An 11,644-nucleotide genomic window follows, 5' to 3' on the forward strand; every position below is an offset into this window, starting at 1 on the left:
TTTTTGTGCTTCCTTGTCGTTTGTTTGTCATCTTCGCTTTATTTTTTGTGAAGCATTATTTTGTTGTGCTTCTGCTACGATAAACAGACATCCACTCTTGCATTGATTGTGTTATGGAGGCCAGCTAGTGAGAGCTCTGCAGGCTGATGACTGCTAGCAAATGCAGTGTACTGGTTAGTGTGTACTGGTGCAACTTGTTAGAGGGTGAAATTGGAGGGTGAGCTTTGAAGAGAAATTTCAAATTTCAACAATGTTCGACTTTGAGAAAAAACATACTGCACCTTTAAAGGGTAACTGTTGCCAAAATTTAACCTAGGCTCTTTTTGTTTAGCCACCCGAGTTAAACTTTCATGTAAAAGCATAATTAGAATGGAAACGCCACTTTTAAGATTGACCGTATTTTCGTTTTAGGTCAAAATGCCTTTTGCATGTGTTGTGTGGGTGCTTACACGAACCACAAAGGTAGTAAAATATCTTAATAAATACTAATTTTATTCATACAAAGTCTTTAAAATCTGGTTTAAACATCCACCCTCACTCAGGAATGGCATGAAACAGACAACAATCCTTTACAGAAAGGAAACCAGATAAATCAAAATAAATCAACAAATCATTAAACCAAATAGGACAAATTAAATCAAAACCAAGGCAATCTGTTACAAACATACAAAAATAAATCAATTCACATACAATCACTTAAATCAAGATAAAGGTGTAAATTATTATTAACTAAACAAACACTTCATACCTTTAAAACATCAATTTTACCCTCAGGCCGCTCTGGTTACCGGGGTTCTCGGGAGCGCTTGCGATCTACAAATACCAATACTTAAAACACCTGCACACTATTCCCTTTATCACATGAAACCCCCTCTCAAACACTATATCTTACTCACCCAATTCATTCTCAGCGCCGTATTTGTGTGGCGTCTTCACCGCATGAGTTTGGTGCATCACTTAAATCAGTCCGTGCTTGTCCCCCTTAAGTAGTATATGCACAGTTCCTCCCCCCACCCCGTTTAACCAGAGCTCAATGCCACATCCACCCCCCACTTGTCAAATCATCGTCCCGATGATTCACTATGTACATTTCCTGACAACAACTCTTTAAAAAAACAACATTAACCCCCTCTCACTCTTTTTAATTCATACATCACTTGCAGCAAAAGATCTAAGACTGTTTCCATTGCCCCAACCTCGCTAGAAGAGGGTCTTAAACCATAATTTGACCCTGTGGGGATTGCTGCAGCTTCCATACCCTGCACCGATCGTGGCTCCCTAAAGAGATTGCTATGCTGTCCCGCTGTGGCCCTCTGGGAGCGTCGAACAGTGGAGTCTGTCCCAGTGGTTATTGATTTCTCGTCATCTCTGGAAGCTACTTCTTCTGCACTCATTTCCCTCTCAACCCCCGAAGACAGGTTCTCTGGTACCACCACCCGGAGCTCCTCCCAATCCTCCTCAGACTCAGACTCTGACAGTGCCATGCTTGTACTTGAGTCTGTCCCTTGATGCTCCCTTGACCATACAGGCTCCTTCTGCAGAGGTCCACAACGGCGTAGCTCCAAACGATGCACATTCTTCGGTGGACGCGATTGATCCACTGGAACTACCTTATACACGGCCTTATCCGGGTCCAATCTTTCCAACACACAGTGAGGCAAGTCCTCCCAAACATCCTGGATTTTATTTCTTCCTCTCACTCTGCGATTACGCAGATAAACCAAATCCCCTGGATTCAAGCTGGCATCTTTGATCACCCCTTGATGTCTTTGTCTCTGCTTGGCCATACTCTGCAACCGTCTCTGTGTCAGCCTATAAGCCTGTTGCAGTTTGTGCTGATGTTCAATCACCCAGGTCTCCACCGTACCTCCTCCTCTCTTTTCCACTGTACCACCCCTCAACAAATGGTCAATTGGGAGATCAGGACTCCTGCCAAACATTAAAAAGAATGGGGAAAATCCAGTCGTAGCATTTTCAGTAGTATTATATGCAAACAATACTTCATGCAAATACTCATCCCATCTCATTTTCTTTTCAGAAGGAAGGGCCCTGAGGAGATCATGTAAAGTTCTATTAAAACGTTCACACTGCCCGTTACCTTGGGGGTGAAATGCTGTTGTTCGGCTCTTCTGTATGCCATACATTCTACACAACTGCTGCACCACTTCAGACTCAAAGCACCGTCCTTGGTCAGAATGAATCCGGGCTGGAATTCCGTATCGATGAATCCACTCCTTGACCATCACCTTTGCCACTGTTATGGCCCTCTGATCAGCTGTAGGTACGGCTACTGTGAATTTAGAAAATACATCCGTTATGACAAGCACATTTTCTCTTCCACTCCGGGAACGTTCCAGCAAAGTAAAATCCAATGCCACAACCTCCAAGGGTTTAGATGCTTGAATGCTATTCATCACCGTTTTTACTTTAGGCTGAACATCCTTAGACACGACACATCGAAGACAATGTTTGCAGAACTCCTGAACATCCTGGTACATCCCGGGCCAATAAAAGCGTTGACGTACAAGCTTAAACGTCCGGTCAATCCCCTGATGACCTTGATGGTCATGCAGCTGACCAAGAACTTCCTGCTTTAAGACTTGAGGTAAGAGAAGCTGTTTTACCCAGCCCCCTCTAGCATCTGCAACGACTCTATAAAAGATGCCTTCATGATCTTCCACTTTATCCCACTGTCTTAACAGCTCAAGTGCGTCTTTTGACTCCTCTTTTCGCTCTTTCTTACCTGGCCCTTCCCCCTTATTCCAATAGAACTTGAACCGGGAAATAGCAGGATCCTGTTCTTGCCAGCTCTGCAGATCCTGTGTCTGAAATTCAGGGAAAACAGAAATAACATCCACTGTAGTTACAGATTGTGGCAAAACACTCCCCTTGTCTCCGTCCTCCAGTCCCCCTTCACCATTAAATGTGGGGGTCACTCCCTCTGACACGGCCAACTGTCGTGCTCCTGCCGACTTTTGTCGGGACAAGGCGTCGGCATTTCCATTCTTCTTCCCAGGACGGTACAAAATTTCAAAATCGAACATGGCCAACTGCGAAGCCCATCGCTGCTCCACAGCCCCCAATTTGGCAGTCTTCAAATGACTCAGAGGGTTATTATCTGTAAACACCGTAAACTTATTCCCAATTAAATAGTCCCGAAATTTCTCGGTTACTGCCCATTTAAGGGCAAGAAACTCCAGCTTCATTGTACTGTAATTATCCATATTACGTTCAGACTCCCTCAGACCTCTACTAGCATAAGCCACTGGCCTCCGCTTACCTCCCACGTCCTGGGAGAGCACCGCTCCGAGTCCTGTATGGCTGGCATCTATTTCAAGAAAAAAAGGCTTAGTGAAGTCAGCATAGGCTAACACAGGAGCAGAAGTTAATTTCCTTTTCAGTGTTTGGAAAGCTTCTTCATGTTTGTCATCCCACCTCTGTCTGAATTGTTCACTAGTCACATATACTCTTTTCTTTTGCTTCTTACCCTTTGGTATTTCCCCAATAGCAGCCAACTGATGTAGTGGTGCTGCAATCCTAGCGAATCCTTGCACAAAACGTCTATAATAGCTTGCAAATCCCAAAAAAGATCTAAGCTCTTTTGCTGTCTGAGGTTTCGGCCATTCTGCTACTGCTTGAATCTTCTCAGGGTCTGTCGCCACTCCCTCCCTAGAAATGACATGACCCAAGTAACGTACCTCTTGTTGGAAAAAACAGCATTTACTGAGCTTAACTTTGAGACCATGATGCTGAAATCGTTGCAAGACTTTCTCCAATCTCTCCAAATGTTGCTCCACTGTTGACGAAAACACAATCACATCATCCAAATACAAGAGCACTGACTGAAAACTTTCATCACTGAATATACGTTCCATCAGACGTTGGAAAGTACTTGGCCCATTGGACAGACCATATGGTAAACGATTATATTCAAACAGGCCAAACGGCGTACAAAAAGCAGTCTTTTGTTTATCCTTTTCTGCCACTGCCACTTGATTGTATCCGCTTGCCAGGTCCAGGGTGGAAAACCAACATGCTCCACTCAACACATCTAAAGATTCTTCAATTCTAGGCAGGGGATATGAATCTCTTCTTGTTTTAGCATTCAGCTGCCTATAATCCACACACATCCGAATTGATCCATCCTTCTTCTTTACAATCACAATCGGTGAAGAATATGGGCTGCAGCTTTCCCTAATTACATTTTGCTCTAAAAGTAATTTAATATGAGCTTTAACTTCCTCATATTGAGTAGGGGGCAACCTTCTATACCTTTGACAAACTGGAGCCTCATCTACCAATGGGATCTGATGTTCAATCAAATCAGTATACCCCAAATCCTCACTTCCTTCAACAAACACAGAGGCATATTTATTCAACAAACTTCTGGCCTTCCCTTCATGCTCCACATTCAACAGAGGAAAATTAAGTGTCCGAACTTGTTGAGCAGCTATTACCTTTGACTGTGACACATTACTTTGCTCAATAAAAACCGTAAAATTTTGTTCTTCCTGTACTGGGGTAAACTGAATATCGAGATCCCCTCCACTGGCCACCACTTCAGCCCTATGTACAGAAGCTAGTCGAACATGTGGGTACAAAATAACATCACTAGTCCCCACATTCATAATTGGGACCAGCAATTGTCCTTTTTCTGGGGACACTATTGAACCTACAATTAAAAGGTCTGCTGGTAAACTCCCCTCACTCTCTATCAAAGGCTCCAAAAGCAAAGACTCCTTTGGCATGAGTCTAGTGTACCCACTCGCTGCACAAACCAATTGAAGCGTACCTGCTGGCACCTTGACTGGACTTTGGGCCAACAGGTTCACAAAAGACTGATTTTGTGTATCGTACAATTGACAGATTTCCAACGCCTGTTTCAAAGAAGCCTCACATTGCTGCATCATAGAACTTTTTGAATATTGAGACCCAAATTGCTGCTTCAAAAGGTTATGACAATTTTGAATTACATTCATACCGATTAAACCAGGAACCAGTTTCTTTCTCTCTCTTGTCTCTGTGTCAAATGTGTCTTTCACCACCAACACCCCCTGTTTTGGAAGAATTTGGTCAAGGATATTAATATCTAGCTCTAGATAACCCACATATGGGATATCAAGGCCATTTGCTGCTTTTAACACCAGCCAACCACACTCCTTCAATGCATCTACATCCTTTCCTGCAATGTGCTGTTTAAAAAAACTCTCAGTCATCATGGAAACCATAGAGCCAGTGTCAATCAAACTATTTATTTTAACACCCCCCATATTAACAACAGTAACTGGACATTGACCCACCAATTGTTTATAGATTTCCAGGCTAGTTCTTTGAACCACAGAGCCAGGTAACCCCTCACTTACTGTGTGGCTCTCCACAGCAAAGGGTGTTAGTTTAACGGGCCAGGCTGTTGGGCTTGGGGATTGGATACATCATCCGCAGGGTGTCTCTGCTGCCCCCATACTTGACTGGGGTTCACAATCTCACTACAATAACGCCCAATATGTCCCACTTTCTGGCATTTGAAACAAATAGGCTGTCCAGAGGGATCAAATGAATAAAATCTTCGTGATACTCCCCGCTGCTGCCTATTAAAGGCTTGAAAATTTGACATTTTCTCAGTTAAATCACTTAATTGCTTTTGCTGGCTTTTCACCATACCAAACAGCTCCACTAACATTGGATCTGCACTCTGTTTTGCAATCACCGCTTCACTCTCTATAGTACTGAGGTTCTCAGACCCAAACGATGTTTCTGAAACCCTCACCCCGTCACCAGCCCACTCCACAGCTTCTTTGCGGACATCAAGGAATGTTAAGCTTGAATTCTGTCTAATCATTCTTTTTAACTCTCTACAGAGTTCCTTACTTCTCACATTCTCTGCAAACTGATCCCTAAGCATTACATTCTCGTCTGACATACCCCTTGGGTTACAACTTTGTAGTTCTTTTAACAAAGCCATTAATGCATGGGAGAACTCAATTAGCGTTTCATGTTTTCCTTGTTGCCTCTCAAAAAACTGTCTCTGTAATGCAGTAAATGATTGAGCACTTCCAAATACTTCAAGCAAAGCTTCAAAAATTCCCTCTGGCCTAGACCGTGTTTCCTTAGATCTATACTTAATTTCCTGTTTTGCCTCACCATCTAGATGTTCCCAAATGTAATCAACTGCTTGGTCTGGTGTAAAATTACGGGCCTTAAACACACTTTTCAGGTCCTCAATCCAATCACTCAGAGGTACACTTGAAGATTTACCAGTATAAACTTTACATCTCTTCTCTCTGGGAACATAAACCACCTCTACCTTTGTTGTGCTTCGTTCTTGCCGCACAGTCCCAGTGTCCATTACAGCACCCCTTGACAGTTTCTCGTTCTCAATAGCCAATCTATCCTTCTCTTCTTTCTCCCGCGCTAGTCTCCTCTTCAGATCTGCCAGCTGATCCTGAAGCTCCTCCATTATGATCCTCTGTGCCGTAGTCCTTAGCCCTTATTTGCCGATCGTCTCCGTCTTCACCATGGTTTTGATTTAATTTGTCCTCAAAAAAACAAAAACAAACAAAGCAACAACAACAGAGAGAAAAAAAAAAAAATGAGAGAAAAAAAAAAAAAAAAACGGAGTACACCTAAATTAGGGACCCCATCCTCGTCGCCAAATTCTGTTGTGTGGGTGCTTACACGAACCACAAAGGTAGTAAAATATCTTAATAAATACTAATTTTATTCATACAAAGTCTTTAAAATCTGGTTTAAACATCCACCCTCACTCAGGAATGGCATGAAACAGACAACAATCCTTTACAGAAAGGAAACCAGATAAATCAAAATAAATCAACAAATCATTAAACCAAATAGGACAAATTAAATCAAAACCAAGGCAATCTGTTACAAACATACAAAAATAAATCAATTCACATACAATCACTTAAATCAAGATAAAGGTGTAAATTATTATTAACTAAACAAACACTTCATACCTTTAAAACATCAATTTTACCCTCAGGCCGCTCTGGTTACCGGGGTTCTCGGGAGCGCTTGCGATCTACAAATACCAACACTTAAAACACCTGCACACTATTCCCTTTATCACATGAAACCCCCTCTCAAACACTATATCTTACTCACCCAATTCATTCTCAGCGCCGTATTTGTGTGGCGTCTTCACCGCATGAGTTTGGTGCATCACTTAAATCAGTCCGTGCTTGTCCCCCTTAAGTAGTATATGCACAGTTCCTCCCCCCACCCCGTTTAACCAGAGCTCAATGCCACACATGGGAGTGCATTGGGCAACTATTTTTAAATACACTAAGGAAGCACGACATAACATAAAACTGTGCTCGAAGTATCACCAGGGGCTCTACACGTGAACTTGAGCATTGACTACATTGTTTATGTACACAAAGTTTACTAAAAAGAAAGGTTTTGAACAACTCACTGTAGCTGTTGTTCTTCCCGGCCGTCAGCATTTTTTCTGCGCAAGCGACGTAAAGCGCTGGAATGCTCCGGAAGTGGTCTCCCGGATGAGTTCGCACGATCTTACGTAAATGTATTTTTTTACATCGTTTTAAACATCCCGGATAAGCGCAAAATAGTACCATTTCTATTAGCCGTCCTACCTACAATCTCTGTTCTGTGCATAGGTTCTGATGTAAACAATGAGTGACGTACACGCGCGAGAGATCACTTCCGGAGCCTTCCAGCACTTTACGTCGCTTGCGCAGACTAAGTAAACAGATCAGATGGACGTGGTTGTGTAAAAGAGATAAAAACGATATAAATACTGTTCGTTTTATCACACAAACCGCTTGTTTTGTGTCTTAGGCCATCAATGTGCACTTACGATGGGGAATTTTTTAATTTGGACTTTTTTCTGCATGCTATTAGAAACATCTCTGCATGCTTTTGGAGACAGTACCTATACACCTGCATTATATGACTGACAGACAAGAACGGTTTGACCTAAAAATATCAAAATTGAAACTACTGCGGAGACAAAGACACCTACATCTTGGATGCACTTCAGGTAAACTAAAACATACCAAAATTTAATTTCAAAGTCAACTATCCCTTTAAGAGAAATAACCGGCAGAGCAGATTAGATCTCAAACTGACTAACATATTTCTGAAGACATTATGTAGCCCAGTAATAGACTTTGAAAATAAATTTCACCACAGCGCAACAACAACTTAAAATTACCCTTAAATGTTCAATGAAGTACGTTACTCACCTGTTGAGTAATAAAATGCCATCTCCGTTTTTCAAATCCCTCAGTAGTACACGTCATCTCCGAAAACGTAAGCCAATGTTGATTCTCATTCTCCTCTATTCTGCGGGGCGGGGTTTAACGGACGAAGGTTCGAGATTTAGCGGCTCCAAACGTCAACCTTTCTCGCTGGTTGTGACGGCTATATGGCACTTCCACACCAAGCGTCAAACAGCCGAAGCAACGTACGTTTCTCTATGCATATAGAAAAAAACACCATCAAGAAAACACCTTCATCAGTTTGACAATATGCGCTGCAAATACTCACAACGCAAGAACAAAAAAGAGCGGCAAAAGTTCACAACGCAACAAATTACAGCTCCAAATACCCACAACGCACATACGAACAATTATGTTAAAATAAACACACATACAAAAAACTCACCTTTTTTATCATCAACAACACCACGGACGAGTATAGACATTGAACAATAAGCATTTCCCAGCCAGGTTCTCGTTGAGTCCCCTAAAACATTTCCGTTGTGGTATTTGCAGCGTTTCAGTGTTTGGTTTCGTTGTGTGAGTTTATATAATTGGTATTAAACATTGCTAGTGCTTACTGAAGCCTGTGCAGATGTTTTCCCTCCAAAATGATGTCACTTCCTGGAAGTTGATGTCATAATCACCTTTTGTTATTTAAAGGTATATTTCCAAAGGCTAACAGGAAGGTAATGTAGTAAAATAGAGGACAGGTAAACCCTATGGCTCACACTCTCCCCAAAAAACATGTTTTGTTTTTACATTTTTATTGAGAAAGGAAACAACATTTAAAAACTGGAAATTTTCTTGATTGTTTTTTGTGTTAAAAGTTGCATAGCACCTAGAGAAATAAAAAAGGTAACATAATGTTCACAGCAGTAAGTAGTAAGATTCACCTCATGTTAAATTGATTATTTAAATGAACTATTTAAAGCTGCAGTCCGGCACTTTTTTGGGTTTAAAAATATCAAAAAAGACATTTTTGAAAAAAAACGTAACCAGCCAGTGTTCAAAACGATCTGCTTGCCTTACCTCGATTCAAAACGGTAATCTTGTAATAATGATTTTAATTCCAGTGGTACTGGTGGATTTCCGCGGGAATTTCGAGCATGTCTTTGCGTCATTACGTCACTTCTGTACACATAGAGAAGGAGTCCCCGGCTAGCGTGTGTGGATGATGGAGGTGGAGATTTAGCTTAGCACTTGGTATGGTGGATCCCGAAAGTTTAAAGCGACAATCACCAGTGACAACTGGAGATCCACCAGTTGTAAAACCCAAAGACTTCGGACTTCAGAGTGGCTACAGAAAAAATATATTTTTCACGTTTTGACGTGATATAGCCTAAACAATCGTTAGATTTAATCAGCATGATATAGCTACTGCAATGCTTCCCCCCACCCCCCGAATTTGGTCAGAACAAAAGTGAATGTTACTTACTTGTTCAGATGACATTTACCGATGAAAATTCTAATGTTGACACTTTCAAAAGGTATACTCTAACATTGCTGATGACAGTACAGTATCCACAGCGACGCGATAGGTTCTCCTCAATACATTGTGTTCATCCGCGCTGTTTCATGCCGATTTACTACCCACGCACAGTTAATAATTCCGCGAATAACTGCAATTGCAGATTTCTAACAGAGATGGCGACAAAGAGGAAAAACGACGGACTGCAGCTTTAATATACCGTAATAATATAGGCCTATTATATTATAATATTATATTATATAACATTAAATAAATATGTAATTTCTATCTTTAAAAATCTTTAATATAGTTTAATCCTAATATTTTTGATACTTTATCAAGTAGGCCTATATTAAGAAATACATTTCTGTATATTATGTGGACATAAAAATGAACTGCACTGGTCAGTAAGTTTTGACTTCCTCTCCACTTCAGTCCAATTCTGAGGACATCCCATTTCTCCATTCTTGAAGGAGGGGTATATTTTGGTTGTTTTTTTCCCCTTTCTTTCTCCACCCTTCTTTATTTCACCACCCATCTATCATGTTCTCTTCTGTCACTCAGAGCCACGTTAACCATCCCGTCTCTGAAGTTTCCTGTTGCCTCAGGAGAGAGACACTGACAGACTGACTCCATCTCAAGTCAAGCAGCTGTTGTTGTAGCTAATCCTGCTTATCTCTGCACTTCCCAGTTTTTGGTAAATGCCGAATGAGTTTAACCACTTATCTCTGTATGTGTGTGGTGCTGGGTGAAATAAGGAGAGGAACTGAAATATTCCATGTATTTTAATAAAAAATAGCCTATATCAGCCATTGCTTCTTAAACACATTTTGTCTCACACACGCTGCACTTTTCCAGCTGAAACTTCATCATCGTAAATAATTGAATCTCTTTCCACTTGTTTTCTGCAGCTACATCAAACGGAGATGAATTTAGAGAAGAATTTATTTAAGTGTTCTATACTCTAAACGCTCCCCAAACACACTAATTTATAAGCCTATGATGTGAATGACTTTGTGTGTGCATCTATCATCACAGATTCTTCACATCTATCGTCCTGTTTTACTTCCTAATTCCTCATCATTCAGCACCACATTGTGTGGTGTGTAAGGTGTGTGTGTGTTTATCATTAGTCTGTTTATGTGGCAGAGAGGTATAAGATTATTCTCAACACTTTGAGCATCTATCTATCTATCTATCTATCTATCTATATATCTATATATATCTATATCTATATATATATATATATATATATATATATATATATATATATATATATATATATATATATATATATATATATATATATATATAGGCCTAACAGCCCTTCAGACTTTAAGGTTTTCAAGGCAACAACTAGTTTCTTTTCAGTGTAGGCCAATTTTAATCATTTAGTTTTAGGTTCATTTGGGAACAAGGACAAACATGTATGCCTTGTGTCACTATAAGTGATCCAAAATATTACTGTTTTGGGTAATTTCCTATACAACCTACAAACACACAGATCCCCATAAATGTACATTAGAAGAGCAAAACTTTATCTGATAATATGGGGCAACAGCTGTTAAAGTAGTATTGGTCTACAAGGCAGGGGTTAGCAAAGGGTCAATTGCCCTCAGAAGTTAACTAAATCTGACAAAGCCTTCCTGTAAATCATGTTCTCCAGTTATATTTTAAGGGTAGGGTGTGGTTAAGTCTGTAGTCATAATAACCAGCTTTGAATGAAAACAATAGAAGTTTATTGAGGTCCTAATTTAAACAGCTAGGTAAACGTATGTATGTGTGTGAGCGGACATTCCTTAATTCACACAGTACTCAAGAGGGGTCAGATATGTTTACTCATGTGTTTGTGTGAGGGAGGTTGTTTGCGACCCTATAAAAGTTTGTTTGTTCAGCAGGACGCAGGAGCTGACCTGCCACTCACAACCCAGCA

At 40.7% G+C, this 11,644-nt stretch overlaps 1 long non-coding RNA gene across 1 annotated transcript in view; it reads right to left on the reverse strand.

The window, feature by feature from the left end:
• Positions 1–8,865, reverse strand: part of LOC307001275 — a 192,584-nt gene extending 183,719 nt beyond the window's left edge. The window contains exons 1-2 of the long non-coding RNA XR_013798197.1: positions 8,647–8,865; positions 8,226–8,456 (exon numbers count right to left, since the gene is read on the reverse strand). This is a non-coding gene — a long non-coding RNA (uncharacterized lncRNA). The remainder of the gene's footprint in view (positions 1–8,225; positions 8,457–8,646) is intronic.
• Between the last annotated feature and the right edge of the window lie 2,779 nt (positions 8,866–11,644).

Source organism: Phoxinus phoxinus (assembly GCF_949152265.1).
Source record: "Phoxinus phoxinus genome assembly, chromosome: 7".
In the NCBI taxonomy this organism is placed as follows: domain Eukaryota; kingdom Metazoa; phylum Chordata; class Actinopteri; order Cypriniformes; family Leuciscidae; genus Phoxinus; species Phoxinus phoxinus.